The sequence below is a fragment of the Parasteatoda tepidariorum genome, chromosome 3 (genome assembly GCF_982258835.1).
Source record: "Parasteatoda tepidariorum strain Cologne lab strain chromosome 3, Ptep-v5.0, whole genome shotgun sequence".
Taxonomy (NCBI): domain Eukaryota; kingdom Metazoa; phylum Arthropoda; class Arachnida; order Araneae; family Theridiidae; genus Parasteatoda; species Parasteatoda tepidariorum.
In genome coordinates this window covers 43,389,412-43,407,104 of record NC_141757.1, presented here as the reverse complement: position 1 = coordinate 43,407,104, position 17,693 = coordinate 43,389,412, and positions in this window count along the sequence as shown.

The window sequence follows — 17,693 nt, the reverse complement described above, 5'->3', positions numbered from 1 at the left end:
AAACAATCCTTTGCATGAAATAATCTTTAAGTAATTCTATGATTGTATGATTGTTCGATGATTGTAAGAAAATTGTCTTTGATTCAATATAAAGTTTTATTTCAATATAAGGAATATTTGGAATCGTTTTTTTAAATTTTTTTTTATCATAAGCATTTTTTATTTTGCGTTTTTTAGTTTATAATTGTTTGATAAAAACTGTTGTCACAAAACTTTTTTTTGCAAAATAAAATGGTTTAATATTATATGTTTCTACTGTATACTTTTTGCATATTTTAATGTTTGAAGTAATATGATTCAGAAAAGTATGGAATGTAACGTTTAAATAGACCTTTTAGGTTAAATTATTAAATTTAGAAGAACGATTTCTCATTCACTAGGTTTTAACTCTAATAAGAAGAATTTTTAGCAATATTTTTTGATGTATTTTGGATGTTCCTTTCCTAAAAAAAAGGAGATTCCCTTTTGTTTTCACTTGCATAAAAAAGGATATCAATCATTTTTCTTTTTTTAATTTTTATGAGCCCCAATAAAGAAGGAACGTTACCGTACTACACTGAAGAAATCTCCAGTGCAACTGATGATCATGTTGTTCTGTTAGCAGACAGTCGTCTCAAATAACAACGCCCCTATAGGTCGTTGCTTTTGCGAATATAGTTTTTCCGTTGTGTTAAAAAAAGAGATCAATTGAATGCAATTTATATATAAAATTTATATGAATAACTAGAAGAATAAATACTGAATGATTAGTTTTGTTGCGTGATTAAATTTGTATGAATTGTTTTGCTGGAAAAGTGAAAAATATGTTCGATTCCCTTTTTTCAAACTTGCTTCTACTGATAAGCAAAAGGATCTGAATTGTATTATTATGCATTTATAATAATAACTCATGAAATTAATATTGCAATTAAACTCAAAGTGTAACATAAAGACAGAAATTTTACTGAAGTTTATTTAGAAATAATTTTGTTTTCGTATAAAACGTACATTGCGCTCGTTCTTATCTTTATATTCGCATTTTTTAATAAATTTTTTTCATCATAACATATTATCGATAACTAACCATTTATCAGATTTTTTAAAGAATTTTAAATAAAAATGTATAAAATAAGCTTCATATCTTTAGATTAGTTTTCCCCCCCATTGCCCACCTGACGAATGACATTTTGTCAATACAGGCATCTGAAGGGGATATTTGGTGGCCACTCTTTCAGGGGTACCATATTTGGTGGGCCAAAGTTGTTCCCAGAGTAAGGACAAATAGTACAGGGAATGAAAGAACATCCTTGCCTTGTCCGGGATTTAAACTTAGAATCTTTCCGATCGTTCGGCTTAGATTAGTTTGTAAATGAGTGCTAGAATGAGTTCTAGAACGTGAAGATACCATAATTAAATTAAAAGTTATTCAGGGTGGTCCGTTTCTTTACTTTTTATTTTTATTTTGGTGCGCTGTTCATAAGCCACACCGTAAATTTTATTCATGGCATAAAGTTGCTGATCTTTAAATTTGAACATTTTACAAAGTGGTGCTTTTTTTTTAATACGTTAGAAAACTGTATCAAGCAGAACCCCATCGAAAAGATTGAAGTAAAAAGTATACACCTTTTTCAAGTGCTTTAAAATTCTGTTGATTTCTACTAAGAAACGTATGTTTAGGAAAATGAAAATTATAAATAAATAAAACTTCCTTCAATTAAATTTTTTTAATAATACTTGAAACAATCAAATTAAGCAAATAGTAATATTTATTTTAAACATGTGAAGAATCCAATACTGTTTGTTATTAATAGTCGAACCCCGCTATAGTGAACCGTCTGCGGACTCAGTAATGTGTCCACTATAACCGATGGTTCACTATATCCAAATTTTTTGAAGAATATTTTTTGCTTAAGACAGTTGAATGATTGAAAATTGGATTTGCATTTTTGCATAAGTTATTTAAAAAATTATTAACTAATTAACAGATAATAAAGCAAAAATTGATGGAAAGAGTAATTACGTCGCTAAATATTAGTTTTATTTTCACTTTTTATGAAAAAAATTTGTGATTTTTGATTGAACACAATTTGATTTTAAATTGAGTTCATCAATTTTCTTATCTACAATGTGCAAAGAATGCAAGATTTTTACATTTTGAACAAGATTTCGAACCATCTTAACAAAGCATCTCCTACGTTTTCTCTTTGAGCTCCACGCAGTTTTTTCGATGAAACCATGTTTTTGTCGTATGCCGCAAGAATTGCACTTCGATTTTTCCAAATGTTTGAAACTGTAGATTTTGACAAGCAAAATTCCTTACACAGTGTCGATTGATTGGTTCCATCATCAATACGCTTTACAATTTTAACTTTGTCCTCTATCGAAAACGCTGCTCTCTTTAGAGAATTTGCCATTTTCACTGCTTTTGAAATAAAAATTTTGTCTCAAATAGATAATGTAAGAATATGAAGAGAGCATCTGTAGAATGAGTTAAATTGTTCCCCTTCTTGATTGTCAAGGGGTGATTTGTAAAGAATATGGTTTGAACAGATAAGAAAATGCCAAAAATTCAGCAGGTGGCCAAGTTAACTAGTTGTAGAGCAAGCTTGGGGAAAAGAGATATAGCGAGGCTTGTCAGGGAGGGGGGAGTATAAGATAAATGATCTGTTTGACATTTATTACAGTATAGTTAGAAGTGATAAGCATAAAGGAGAGTAATATGACACATTTTATAGGAATGCATTCATTTTCAGTCCCAACACCTACAAGTTTAAAGATGGAGGACTGAAAAAGATATTTAAAGAAATGAAATTTGAGTCCACTATAACCGAGTTTCCAAGTTCTAAGCTGTTCACTATAAGCGTTAAAAATAACATTATTTAAATAGGAATACGGACGGGACCGCTAAAAAAGTTCACTACATCCGAGTGTTCACTATATCCCAGGTTCACTATAGCGGGGTTCGACTTTAATACTATATTTAGATAAGTAACTGACATAACAAAACATTCATGATTCTTAATATAAATTATCTTATTTTATTATTCCTTTAATTTGTAATTTCGTATGACTATTGTTATCATTCCGAAAAAGATCTAACTTCGGAGTGGTTGAATACAATATGCCCAATAACTTGAGTAGGGAGCCCCATTCAGTGAATGGGATATTTAATTATCCCTGTGATGCTATAATATACATTACATATTGCCTAACTTTAAATTTTTTCAATTTCATAATTTTATTTTTTAATCATTATTAATCTAATTTTAATAATTTAAACCAATTATTTTATTTTAATTGCATTTTATAAAAAAGTAAATATAAATATTTAATTTCCTTTTTAGCAATCAATGTAAAGGCTAACTCTTTAATTCTATACAAATGCAAAACTAATTAATTCCCTTTCGCGACTAAATGTAACATCAAAATCTATTTATACCTATTTATTCTTTATTTTTCTTACCACAAAAATATTACAGTTACAGAGTTATGCTAATCCTCACGGTCTTTTTGGCGATTTAGCCATGGCCAAATTATTTCGAAATTTAATATTAATTACGGAAGGTTGGTTTTGTTTTTGGCTATTTTCTCTTTCGATAAGTCACCAACCACGCATCTCTTCGCATGCTCCAAACTGTCCGTTGGGAGCAATTCCCTTTAAATTTAATTTTGATTGTTTCTGTTGTTAATTTACGCCGCACTAGAGCTGCACAATGGGCTATTGGCGACGGTCTGGGAAACATCCCGGAGGATGATCCGAAGGCATGCCATCACAATTTTGATCCTCTGCGGAGGGGATGACACCCCCGCTTCGGTAGCCCGACGATCTGCTCGCGAAGTCGAGCACTTTACGGTAGCACAGTTTAACGAGGACCAATACCGCACACCCTTGGTCCCTACGCAGACTGATCCAAGTGGTCACCCACCCGCACACTGACAGCAGCCAGTGATGCTTGACTTCGGGGATCTGCTGGGAAACGTGCGCTGCGGGACAAATTTAATTTTGAATTCTTGGCGTTAGTACTGGGAGTTTCGCCTCTGCTTCAATCGTTAATTAATTTTAAATTTTGAAATAATTTTGGCTATGGCTTAATCGCCGAAAATATCGAGAGAATTAACATAACCCTGAAACTGAAACATTTTTAGTGGTAAGAGAAATAAAGAATAAAGAGTAATAAATAGATTTTGATGTTAGATTTAATCGTGACAGTGAATTTATTAGTTTTACATTTATATTGAATTAAAAAGTCAGCCATTACATTGATTGTGAAAAAGAAAATAAAAAGTTTTTTTTTAAAGTTTTTTTTAATTTCTTTTTTTTTTTTTTTTTTTACAAAATGTAATAAAAATGAAATAATCGGTTTAAATTAATTAAAATTAGACTAAGAATTATTATAAAAATAAATTCATAAAATTAATGAAATTTTAAGAGTTAGGAAATGCGAAATGTGTATTTATTTAAAATTTGTAAAATAATGTTGAAAATCAATATACGAAGCATCTATGAATGTGATATGAAGTTTTTCGATTGTAAGTAACCAAAATCCAGGTTTAGAATCTTCTGATTTCTCCAACAAGTAGTGAGTCTTATAGTAGCACAAACTGACCCAGGGAAAATTCTCTTAAGCTTTCATCTCAATAAGCGCGCCCAATTAACGAGACGTCAGGTGGTTGTGCATCAGTGATCTTCTTTTTGAATTGAAAGTATTTTCAAGAAATCAGATTTTAAATATGCGACTTTTTTGAAATTTGATAATTTAGAAATTATTCGATCTATTGCTCTAAAATTTTATATTTGTCTTTTAAAGCTGCATTCTTTAAAATAATGTAAAAGAAATGCATCCATTATAATTCAATATTTTTCCTTTTAAATAAAAGAGTAAATAGGTATTAAAAATTATTGTTTTTTGCAAGAAATTCTCTTTGGTTAAACAAATTTTATAATTGTATGAAAAAAGTTTTTGATTCGTTCAAAAAATTCTCGAGATATGTGGAAATACGTAAAAAGTGAAGTTAATATGAAAGGATCTAAACTTCTGACTCATGAAGTTAACATGATTTTTCGAAGCTCTGTCGCCAAGGAAAATAAAAACGCCATACACCTGAAGCAAAGGGATGACTTTTTACTATACATATATCATCTTGCTGTGAAGAATTATATGGGCTTCACAACATAGAAATAACTTAAATATTTAAATTTTTTTTATACTTTTTTAAAAATCACCAATTTGGTGACGTTTTCCACCTACATGAAAATTGACAAAATAATTGAACACAAATCTTTTCAATTTTTGCTAATTTTTATGGGCTCAGATAGTGCAGTACTGGAATAAGTTATTAAATATTAAAACATTAGTCCACAAATGCTTTTCATTCTCACAAAACTATGGCTTTTCTCCATATTGATGTTTTGCGCCATTTTCATAATAAGCATAGACAGCGCTGGCTTGAAGTAGGCTAAACTTGAACTAACAGTCATGCGTAACTGTTGCAAACTCACAGCAGTTATGATATTAGCATATTAATTGCAGAAACCATCATTTTATATGACTACGGAGCCTTAAAAAAACAGCCTTAAATTTTAAAGTTAATTTGAAGTAAATCATAGTTTTTTTTCTTCATTCATTTGGAAACAGAATAATATAATTATATATGTTCCACGTTTGATTAGCTATTGGAGAAATTTTTATAATTGTTCTATAATTCATGACTTAATTTATAAGGTACTGTATAAAAATTGATATTTTTTAATTTGTTCCAGTATAACTTTATTATATTTCAATTGTTAGTCGCGAAAATATTTTCTTCATGTAACTGGTACAAGAATTGTAAAATTGAAATATGGAAATACTCCAAGCAAAGATTTCTATAAGTCAGATTACTAAAAAAAGGTCTTTTATTTTCAGTAATTAAGACTTAGAAAACTTATTTTCTAAAGAAAAATATATAGCTATTTTCTTAAACCTGTTAGTCTAAATATTGATTGATATTCTCAGCAGCAAAAACAGCCCAATCTATTTTCTTTCTCCTTCCAATTACGAAAAGAACTTTAGAGAGAAGTTAGAAAAATCTTCGTTTCTTAAATTACCAATTCCTTTACAAGTCAGACACTTTCCAATTAATGTCTTTGGCATTCATCGACGCGCACTAACTGTTTGTGGGATGCCTTTTAATCAGTCAAGTATCCTTTTCGTCGTTAGCTAAAGAAGCACATTCGAAAAGAAGTGGGGGAAAAATTTAAGTGCAAAAAGTTAATAAATGCTGGCCAACGTACTGAGATTTTAGTTTCTTTACGAACGAAATTTTTTTCATTCGTTCCAAACCAAGTATTATTAAGTAAAATGAGAATCAGATTTTTTTTCTCTCTCTTTAAGTTTCTTATTACTTCATTCCTTCTAATTGGAGTGTGGGATTTTTTGGATACACTAAAGAGCGGAAACTTAGTTTAAGTGGTTTTCTTAAAAAATTGTAAAAAAAAGTGGCTAACTGTCTAGAATTATAATGAAAAGTTAGGTAATTATTTTTTAAAAACAACCCGCATTTAGCTTAGTGAATTATTGAGTATTCTTATTTAGTGAAGTGAATCAAGTATCCAGAAGAAAATAACCGCATTGTTAGTTGAATGACATTATATTTTATTGTGAAAACTTTAGTTTTTTCACCATTTTCGAAGATTGAGTTGGCATATTTGCAGAAAATGAATGCATTGTTTGCTGTCATACAAAAAATAAATATGTTTTTAAGAAATGTAAAAAAAAATTATGCATTTTAAAAGGTGAAACTATTACAATATGATCCCTATGTTTTATGATTATGTTTGAAATTGAATTAATATTCGTGAATAAGTTAATTGATATTACAGACCTTTTAAGGTTTGTCTTTTTAACGTTGAATGGTATATTAACCTAATATTGAATAAAATCCATTTGAAGTTTGAATTTTGTTAAATATCATAGTGGTGATGAATGAAGTAATATTGCTGAAAACTGATTTGAAGATTAAGTAACAAAAATAAACATTAGAAAATGAAAATAATCTTATTTACTCACAAAAAAATGGTGAAGGTAATTTAATGAATGTGTTTCCTCATAATAAAACGATATTAAGCAACCGTTTCAGTCACTATCTAGTGTTAGTGATATTTTTAGTTATATTTCGGGCCTAATTTTCAAGTTTCATAAATTGAAAGATAAACTAAATTTATAATTGAAAAATTTCATGAGAAATTGCTGAAGAATACTGCATAAAATTTTCCTGTTGCATAAAATACATTGAAAATTAAAAAAAAAAATGGTTACCTTTTTTCTTAAAAAAATTATTTATTTAATTTTTACTTTAAAATAAAAATTAAAAGAATTCAACAAGTCAATGACTGCAATAAAAATTAAAATAATCTGGTGTCATTTCCAGCGATAAAATTCTCTTTCCCCTAAAATTTACAAAACAGTTAAAGCAAATTATCTTTTTTTTTTATGACATCAAGCAATTTATGGACGGTGATTGTTTTAAAAAAAGGAGGTTTTTTAGCTTAACTTTTTTTTTCATCGCTTTTATTTTCTTAAATGAGAGCCATTTAATGAAGTCATTAAATGGTTCTCATTAAAAAAAATAAAAGCGATTACTTGCGGATAGCACGGAAGGAAGTAACACGCGATTGTAACAATTTTGTAAATTAATCCACTAGTTTCTTAAATGTCTATCCTCCAAGTTTCGCTTTTGAGTTTTACAATATTACCATTAAAAGTTTTGAAAATGAAAAAAAAAGTAGTGTATGGCAAAACTTGTAAAGAACAGACTCAAGGGGAAACAATGAGTGATAGTTTGACTTTTAAAATTTAAAATTATATTCCTAAGATTTACTCAGCTCGACCCTCTGTAATTAAAATTTTTTAATGAGGATATTTTACATATGAATTCAGAAGAACTTAACCATTTTGCCGTAGATACATTTGAATGACATATTGGAATTCCAAATTTTGGTAAATAACAGTATAAAAAGAGTAATGCTAAAAAAAGCAGCTAATCCCGAGTTAGCAGGTACACTTGAAAAAACGAAACAATTGGTCACAAAAGGCCTCTTGTTATGAACTAAAAGAAAATTTTTTTTTACGGGCATTGCACTGTAAAAAATTATGAAATATCTTTTTCTGTGTAGAGCTAGGATGATTCAGGGGATAGAGCTTTAGTCTCTCGGTGAGGTGACCCAGCCCCGGCGATAGCTGTTCAATTCAAATAGTAATCTCGGTTCGTACTGCTTGAGATTGTGGGATTTTATAATGATTTAAAAATGTAATTGCATAGAGATTTCATAAACCAAATGAAGTGTCAAGAACGCACGTGCACTGCGTTTAAATGAAAAATTTTTTTTTATTTCATCCTCTGGAATCAAATGAATTTCATGTTAAAAAGTATAACATTAAATTATAAAACAATACTCGATAAACACATAAACTTTTGCAGGGCCGAAAAATTTGATCCAAATTTTAGTGAAGAGTCATAAGAATTGTGGTATCGTAAGATTATCCTAAGATGAAGCAACAACTTTATTTATACGCGCAGCAACCTTACAGCAACAACTTTATAAAGAACGCACGTGCACTGCGTTTAAATGAATTATTACTCATTTATTATTAAACACGCTTATAACTTATTTATACACGCAACAACTTTATAACAACAACTTTATATAGAACGCATAACTTTAGATTCTAGCAACAACTTTATATTCTAGCAACAACTTTATATTTTAGCAACAACTTTATATTGAATGCACGTGCACTGCATTTAATTGAAAAAAAAATGCCATTTCATCTTCTTGAATCAAATAAACTCTATGTTAAAAAGTAAATTATGAAGCAATACTCGATAAACACGTAAACTTTTGCAGGGCCGAAAAATTTAATCCAAATTATCCAAAATTTTAGTGAAGAGTCATAAGAATTGTGGTATCGTACGATTATCCTAAGATGAAGCAACAACTTTATTTATGCATTTTTCAAAATTTAAAGGGGTTAATTAAAAACCATGTACTGTTCGGCTATGAGGAGAACTCTTCCAGACTAAAAATCTGGGACTGTCTAAGAAAAGTGACTTACCCTCGTTACCATGGTACCCACCACAGCGCGACTCTGATGTCTTCTCTTGATAGCCGCACCGTAATTAAGAATTATTAGAGCTTTAAAATAAAAATTATAATTATCAGAGCTTTAAGGGTTTAGATTATTATCATAATATTTTCATATTTTCTATTCTACTGCCTCTAAAAAAGCTAAAAGAAATATAGACATAATTCAAGTTTATTCCTTATCTTGATTATAGTATTTATTAAGTACAGAAGAATGTTATATTTTTGTTAAATGGAATTAATGCTTTTATTCATTTAAACTATCATGTTAATATAATGCAAAAGTATTAAATAATATATAATATTGAAATGCTTGATTATAAAAAGTAGCATATTATTCACTAAAAAAAATATTATTTTGTATGACGACTGAACAATCTTAAAAGGATGAAGAAAATATTATTTTACTTTTTTTAGATCAAATAAAAAAATTTTTTTTTTTGCGAAGAAACATTCTTAATAATTTTAAGATTTGTTACTGGTAATTTAACACATTAGAGTAAGATGGCTTTGAAATTGTATTATAAAAATTCTTACAGAAAAATAATTTCAGTCCACACATCAATTCATCTATTGAAAATATCGTGACATATATAAAAAAAGAAAACTTTTCCACTAATTTGTTGCTATCCTATGTTTTTTTTATGACAAGATATGAGAACAATTTTTTCAGCAAATGTAACCAGAAAATATTTGATAGAATTCTTAGAAACTAATTTTATTCTGAGCTAATGAAATTACGTTTTTTTCTTCGCAGAATTTATATAGTACATGGGAAGTCATCTTTTTACCATTACTTTTTTTTCTCTTTTTACAAGAGCTCCCCTATTGAATGTAAATCTTTCCACTTTTTGCTATATTCCTTTGTTTTTCCTGTATAGTTTTTGAAAACGATGCTAGAAAAATGTTTTACAAGTTCTTTCAGTTTTTTGAGTTTTTCTTTTGTGAATCCTTAAGAATATTTGCCAATTTAATCATGCTGGAAGAATGCGCAGCCATTGAGTATTAAAGATAGCAGAGAGGAAAAAAAAAAATGAAATGAAGCTACTTCATAATTTTTCGTTTTTTTAATAATTCAATAGTTAGACATCATTTTAATTAACGTGTGTGGTTCGAAATTTTAATGGATAGAAGGGCTCTCCATTTGCGGTTTTTTGAAGCATTCAAAAAATTTATTTTGATATCGTATTAGAAAAAGAAAATGTAAAAATTTGGAACATAAAACATTACCCACAAAAATTCTTTCAAGCTATTAAAGAAAGTTGGACGGAAAATATTTTTATTTAAAGCAGCAGGATTAATCTAATTAATATGATTTTTTGCGTATTAAACAATTTTTATGAAGGATTACTGCAGTCGATTAAGAATGATAAGAGTTGTAATGGGAATTCATACGAATGGATGAATGAAAAAACACCAAGCTTAGGCTTCATTTTTAAATAATATTTTTAGCTTGAAATTGCACAAAAAATATCTATGTAGGGTGTTTCTTAATAACTTCCCTTAATATAAGTTATTATTATTCTCAAAAAAGAGTCAAAAGAGTGTTCATATCAGGGGCTGCAAATTAATTTTTAAGTGAGGAAAAGCAAAAATGGTTCTAAACTATGACTAATCATTATTAAAACTGAAAGTGTAAAGTAGAGATTAAAATAATCAAAAATCGGTTCTCTGTAAAGAAGGACTTGAATGCATTTGGTTTCCGTTAGTGATATCTTTTAAGCTTACTCCACAAAAAAGTAATTTCAGATTATTTTAATCCGTCCCTTGCTCTTATGAAATTGAATGGGTCGAACTTCTGTTATTCCGCTATCACCCCAAATGAGTATAGATTTTTATTTTAATTTTTAAAAGAATTCTATAACTATACGTTAAAGGAGGTCATTAGGAAGCACCTAGCATATGTAAATGAACCAAGGGGCTCTCTTCAAAAGCCAAAGCTAATAAATTTTTTTAAACTTTTCATTTCTTTGATCACTGTCAATGAGCAGTCTATAACTATTTTTAACTAGATTAAAAAAATGCATCATCGGATGAATTATTATTATTATTATTTTTTTTAAATAGGTGATATTGAAATTTTTTTTAAAATAGCTATATTTTCAGCATTTATTATTGTTCTAAGTTTCTAAATTAATTTTTTTGTATTGTACTTAAAAGTTTTGGCTTTTTAAGTAAACTACTTTATTAATTTGAATAAAAAAAGATAGTTCGTATTGATGAACTATATTTTTAATTGACTAATACGACTTTTCACTTTTCATCATTTCTTAGATTTATAAAACATCTTCTTACATTTAAGTACTATTTAGTAACCCTTATTTTAGTAAAAAAAAAAAGATTAAAAACAAAATCAACTCTTGTGTTTAGACAGTTGAAAACTTAGAAAATTAAATTGTTTTTGCTGAGAAATATATTCAGGCTTTTAAGTTCTTAGTTGACATAAAGATGGCGCTAAAGGTAAAATATTCACTTTTGATAGTTTTGAATCGCGGAAAACAATGAAATAATTTTAGTAGTAAAATACTGAAAAGTGAATTTAAATATATCAATTAGTAACATAAAGTTTGATATAATGATTACGGATGAAAAAAAAAGAAATATCAATGGTTAAATTTCATTGAGGATGAGATTACAGTAATTGAAGTAATAATGAAATTTTTTTTCCATACAATTTTGTTTAATTTGATTTGAATTGTTTAATTTGATTTTACCTCGTTTAATTTGATTTGACCTTGTTTACTTTGATTAAAATTCATAATATATTTTGCCAGAATTAAAAATATTAATTAAATGTTTGTGCTATTTTAAAATAATACATATTTTTCACATATTTGTCGTCGCCTTCCTTTCCTGAAGCAAAGAAACTTGTAATAAATTATTTCGAAACTGCACTTTTAAAACATACCTTAGGCAAAACAAAATCTGACCACTCTTAAATTGCTGCGATTATTGAATTTTATTGTTTAGAAGTTATCTACAATTAGCTTCCTGTGGTGTCAACATAAATCGTTTGTCTTAATGATGGTATTGAAAATTATTCTAAGAATTATTTCCTTTTACTTCTTTAACCTGTTCTGAAATGAAATAAGAATTTTTTTCTTGTTGAGATAAATACAATATATCGTTTGCAAATAAAAAAAAAAAAGTTTTTCAATTGATCAATCTATTATTTCATTGATTGATAGATAAAGCTAGTTCTACTATAATGTTTTTGATGTAAGCATAAATTGATTCTAACTTAGAAATACAATATAAAAAGGCACTTAAATCTATTAGGTTAAAAAAAAGAAATAAATGACAACTTAATTAAAAGTTGTCATTTATTTTTTTTCGCTATTATTAAATTTATTTTTTCTAAGTTTTATTATTATTGGGGCTACTGATGTTACTTTTGGTGCAAACATTAATTGTTAGAAAATAATTAATTTTTTGTTCTTTATTTTTAACATAATTTCATTAACTGGTCTCGTTAAACCTGTATTGAAATAGAATAATCCGCTTCAACTCAATAAGGTAAATGCAATTTTAGTTTCAAAAAAAAAAAAAAAAAAAGAAAAAAGGTTTTATCTATAAGTTTTAATCATAAAAGGTTTCCTAAATTATTATCTAACAGCTTTCTGATTTTTTTCTCATTATGTTTACTAAATGCATACATTTACTAAATAATTAATTATTTTTCTTTAAAAAATGATGTTTTCAATTCGTAAAAATAGTAATTTTCAAAAAAAGAAAAAAAAAAAAGAAAAAAGGAAAGAATAAACAACTTATTTGCATAATGCTAAATTTTAAATTTCAGCAATTATATTTTATTTTAAATTCTGATGGTTCAAAAAATGTCTTTATATTGCTAATATTGAAGTTACCAATGGTAACCATAAAAATGAATGTTTGATTAAAGACTGAAGACTATTTATGTATTAATTTTTTTCAATAGCAATTTAGAAAGTGATTCTTTTAAATAGAAACTTAAAAATAGATTTTTTTTCAATAGCAACTTAAAAATTGATTTTGTTTTCATTAGAGTTTTAAAAATGGATTTCTTAAAATGGATTCCTTATTTAAAGTTATTTTTTCTATCATGATCATTTTGTTCATGGAATGTGATAATTTCAAACAAAATTATAGTTCATTATCATCATTATTTAAGATTTTAAATGTGTAAAAAAATTATAAAATATCATAATTTAGAGATTTTTAGAATTTAATTAAATGATTTTATTCCTAAAACTTATTTATTTATTTATTTTCAAATTCCAAACTATAAATTTATGTTTTTAAAAAACTAAATAACTTAAAAATATAAATTAATTTTAAATTCAAAAATAATTTAGAAATAGAAACTATAACTTATCATTTTATTATTAAATATTAAGTCGTTATATTATAAGTAAATATTACATTATTTTAAAATTTTTGGTAAGAAGGGAAATTAATCGAATTAAATACTAATCTCCTTAACTTAACAGATGTTTCGTTTTTATTTTCGTTTAATTCATGCACTAGAAATAATTACATTAGTTTGAATTTAAAAAAAAGGTATTTTTATTTTCCAAAATTACATAAATGGGAATAACGATATGATGACATAATAATTACCACTAAGCTTTTTTGTTAGTTCCAAGTGATTTAATAACATTCATTTTGTTAATTTAAAAGAAGAATTTTAGAGTAAGATTAATCCAAGATAATTCTAAAAAAAGTACATTCTCCAAAAAGTTAACACAATTTTTTTCTTCACAGTAATGTTCTTTTTCAGTAATCCCGTTGTTTAGTTTTCACCGATTAATTTTTATATTTTCATCCGTTAATTCCATTATTCTTTAATCCATTTTTTCTTCTTATATTAGAATATTTGAACTTTTTGTTATGCTATGCATATGAGAATAAGGCCAAATTGAATTTTGCTAATGATTATGAGCTTTAAAGAAGGCTTATAAAGATTTTAGATAAAATGCACGGAATTCATTGATTTCTTCTATAAATATTTAAATGTTGATAAATTTAATCAGATTAAACAATCGAAATGTCTCTATAAGGAGATTGGGGCATAGTTAACAATATTTTAAAAATATGAAAATAAAAAAAAATCAAAAAAATCAATGAACTTGTCTAAAATATTACGTACATTATTTCGAACTGAATATATATATTTTTTAATTATGTACCAAGCAGAATTAGACATTATTTTAGACTGTAGACTGTATATAGACTGTATTTATATTTCTGAAGATCTATAAATACAGAGAATAGGAGCACATTATGGGGAAAAGGAGAATGATGTGTGGGGAGGATGGACCTCCATGTAAGTACTCAAATAAATAACAATTTAAGTATTAATTAAGTAGCCTTAGTCTTCAGTAAACAATTCATGGAACCAATAAAAACCACAGATTTGACCAACAATCCCGCTTTCTTCCTTCTGCATTTGCATAAAAGTAAATCTTTTCTCTTCTCTTGGTCTAGATTGATGAAAAGCCTTGGTTTCATTTGTTATGGAGATCAAAGAATGCTTACAACAGCTGTCCGTCTTTGCCCTGTGCTCGAGGTCTAGGTTAGAGCTCTTTTTTTTGTGGCAAAGTCAAGGATGTCAGTAAAGAATGAGCTAGCACAATTGTAACTTCCCAATTTTTATATTGTTGATTTCGACAAAATTTAGTCTATATCTTGTCTAAATTAAAACACATACGTGCTTACTTTATGAACGACTTCGTAGCGTAGTTTGAAACCTTAAACGTTGCTGAAGGTCAAACATTGCAATAATATCTGAAAAACAAGCAATTATTTTTCTTATTTTCATTCATTGTGCTAAAAAGTTATTTTAATTATTAATTAAAATTAAAATAAAATCTATCAAATCTGAAACTAAGCTGATTCTAAGCAAAATATATTTATCCGCAATTTGAAGAAATAATTGAAAGTTTAATTTAATAACTTTATTTATAAACTTTACATTTCAGGAACTTTAAACATTCATTTATTATGTTTAATAGATTGAGAGTTGGAGGCCCAAGAAGAAGATTTACTGCATTTCAAGTAACGTTTAAATTATAAGTAGATTAAAAATTTAAGATTTGATACGCTTTGAATTAGTTATTACAATATAGTATGAAACTTGCGCATTTATAAAATAAACACAATAAAATCTAGAATAACTTTCTAGCGTGATTAGAATATAAAGAATAATTGAGCTGATTATTATTTTTTACGTGCCAAAAATCTGATCACGATAAACTAATTTATTATTTTTACATTTAACGCTAACTTCTTAAGGCTTCTGGAATTTAAAATTCCATTTGTTATGTAAAACGTTATATCAACATGAATATCTGAACTTTAAAATGAATAAAAGCATTAGTTTCATTAAACAAGAATTCCGAATACCTTCGTAGTCAGTGCATTTATTAAGTATAATAAGGAATAAACTGAAATTATGTTTATTTTTCCTTTAGCAATAATCACGTATTGTTTTGTTTCAGAGTTTAATGGAATACTTTTAAACGCGAAGTTAAATATTTGACCCAAGAATGTGAAATTACATAATTCTTTTGGTTAAATTACATTGCTTGTGTGCTCTTAGTATTACATTTAATTTATAAAATGAGAATTGTTTGACTTACTGAGATAGAATTTACGGTTTTAAATATTTTAAATGCAGTTTTATTGGAATATTTTGAATTAAAATCTATCAAGTTTTAAGATAAATTCATTTTTAAGCGTTGAAGCTTTTGTAAATAATATAAATTTATGTTACTGGAATATCTTTGGTGACCATATTTTAAAATTTTTAGTTTAGAGTTTTTTTGCTTTATTTTTTCGCACAATGAGTAAAAAAAAATTCACCCAGAATAACTTTTGTTCGAATGAACAGATTTTCACGAAAAGTACACTCAATGGTACTAAGAGTACTTTGCAAGCATCTAAGTTAATTAATACTGATCGTTAATTAAGTTTTGAAATAAGACGTAGAAACGTACTTTCTCTTTATAAATGCTCTACTTTTTTGAAAGATTTGATTTTTGTTTATTACTACATTGGGGAGAGGAATGTTAATGGCAAACTGGAAGATAATGTGTCAGTAGTTTAGTCAGGAGAGCGGTCAAAAGCTTGAGCCCCTGAATTCATTAATTCGTAGTCTTACTGGAATCCTGGTTATACTTACTGGAATAGTTCTAAAAGAATGTAGTAACGTACATGGTACTATATGTAAATTCCATTTACCTTTCATAATAAACCCGTTGTCTCAAAGTTTAAATTTCAATTTCTAATCACGATTCCAATTCATAAAATTGTTAAGAGCTCTTCAGACAAACTAATAATTGTTGAGCCTTAACCTACAAGTATGGACTTGCGGTGTTAAGGCTTAACAATTTCGAGACCAATGGCATTATGGTTATGGGAAAAGGTTCATATTGAGATGAAACACCGTGATTAAAAACAACATTTATTGAGAAATATTAATATCTAATTTTATTTACCATCCGCTAAAATTATAATATAACGGATGCAAAAGCAGCGAGATGTGTATCAAATCGAACATAATTGGGGAAATTATTTTCGACACTTGAAAAATTATAATTGGATGTTGCTTGAAATAAATCTTGAAAATTGGCTTGTTCTAATGATGTATAATGACAATAAGTGGTTTGGTTTGGCAGATTAATTCTGAATTTTAAAGAGAATTATTCGACAAAAATAAAAAACTCAAATTATAACGGGTCGGAAATGATTTTTGGAAGTACTCGGTAAAATAATTTAATAAAATTTGAAAGGAACTGGCCATGGTCTTATTCAAATTAAATGCAGAAGCATGTTACTGATCTGTTAAAAATAGAATAACGTTTAGGTGAAAGCAAATTTAATAAATATGTCGGAATATTATTTTAATACCGCAATGGGGAAGTGCTGGTTAGTATTGAGCACAGACTGCTTTTACTTCCTAGAAAAACTAGTGTACTCATCGATATGAAGAAGGATGTGCTTCAAGCTGTCATAGGGGATAAAATCCTGGTTCATCACTGTGTCATTGAGGCTATGACTACAATTCAGACTGTTAGAAATTTTGGAGCATGTTGAATTATAATATCTTCCAAATTTGTTGCACCCTAAATATGGTGTAACGGTGACCCAAATCATTATACTTCTTAAAATTGATTACGTGGTATTATGAATTAACTTGAATGGAAATATAATTCAATTTAACATAATAGGATAATTTTCCTCCGTATTAGGGTTTGCAGCTTAGCTACCACTACAGTTATTCAATCCCCTTTCATTAGTATATAAGACATGTTAACTCGATTATATCTTGAAGTACCCTCTGATAGATGACGGTTGAAATTGTCGGCAGAATGCACCTACAATGGTGACACGGTCGTGATCTGAAAGCACCTACCTAGACTGAAACGCCATTGAACAACCCTTGTTCGATGAATTGTCCACAGTGAACAGTTAACATGCTATTTGTGACTGCGACATTGTCTACCTCACGCTGTTGCTAATCAGTATCGATCGAACTAAACGAGGGTCTGTACACAATCTACTGGTAATTGCAATACGGGAGCGACAACACCCATAATCTTAATACAGC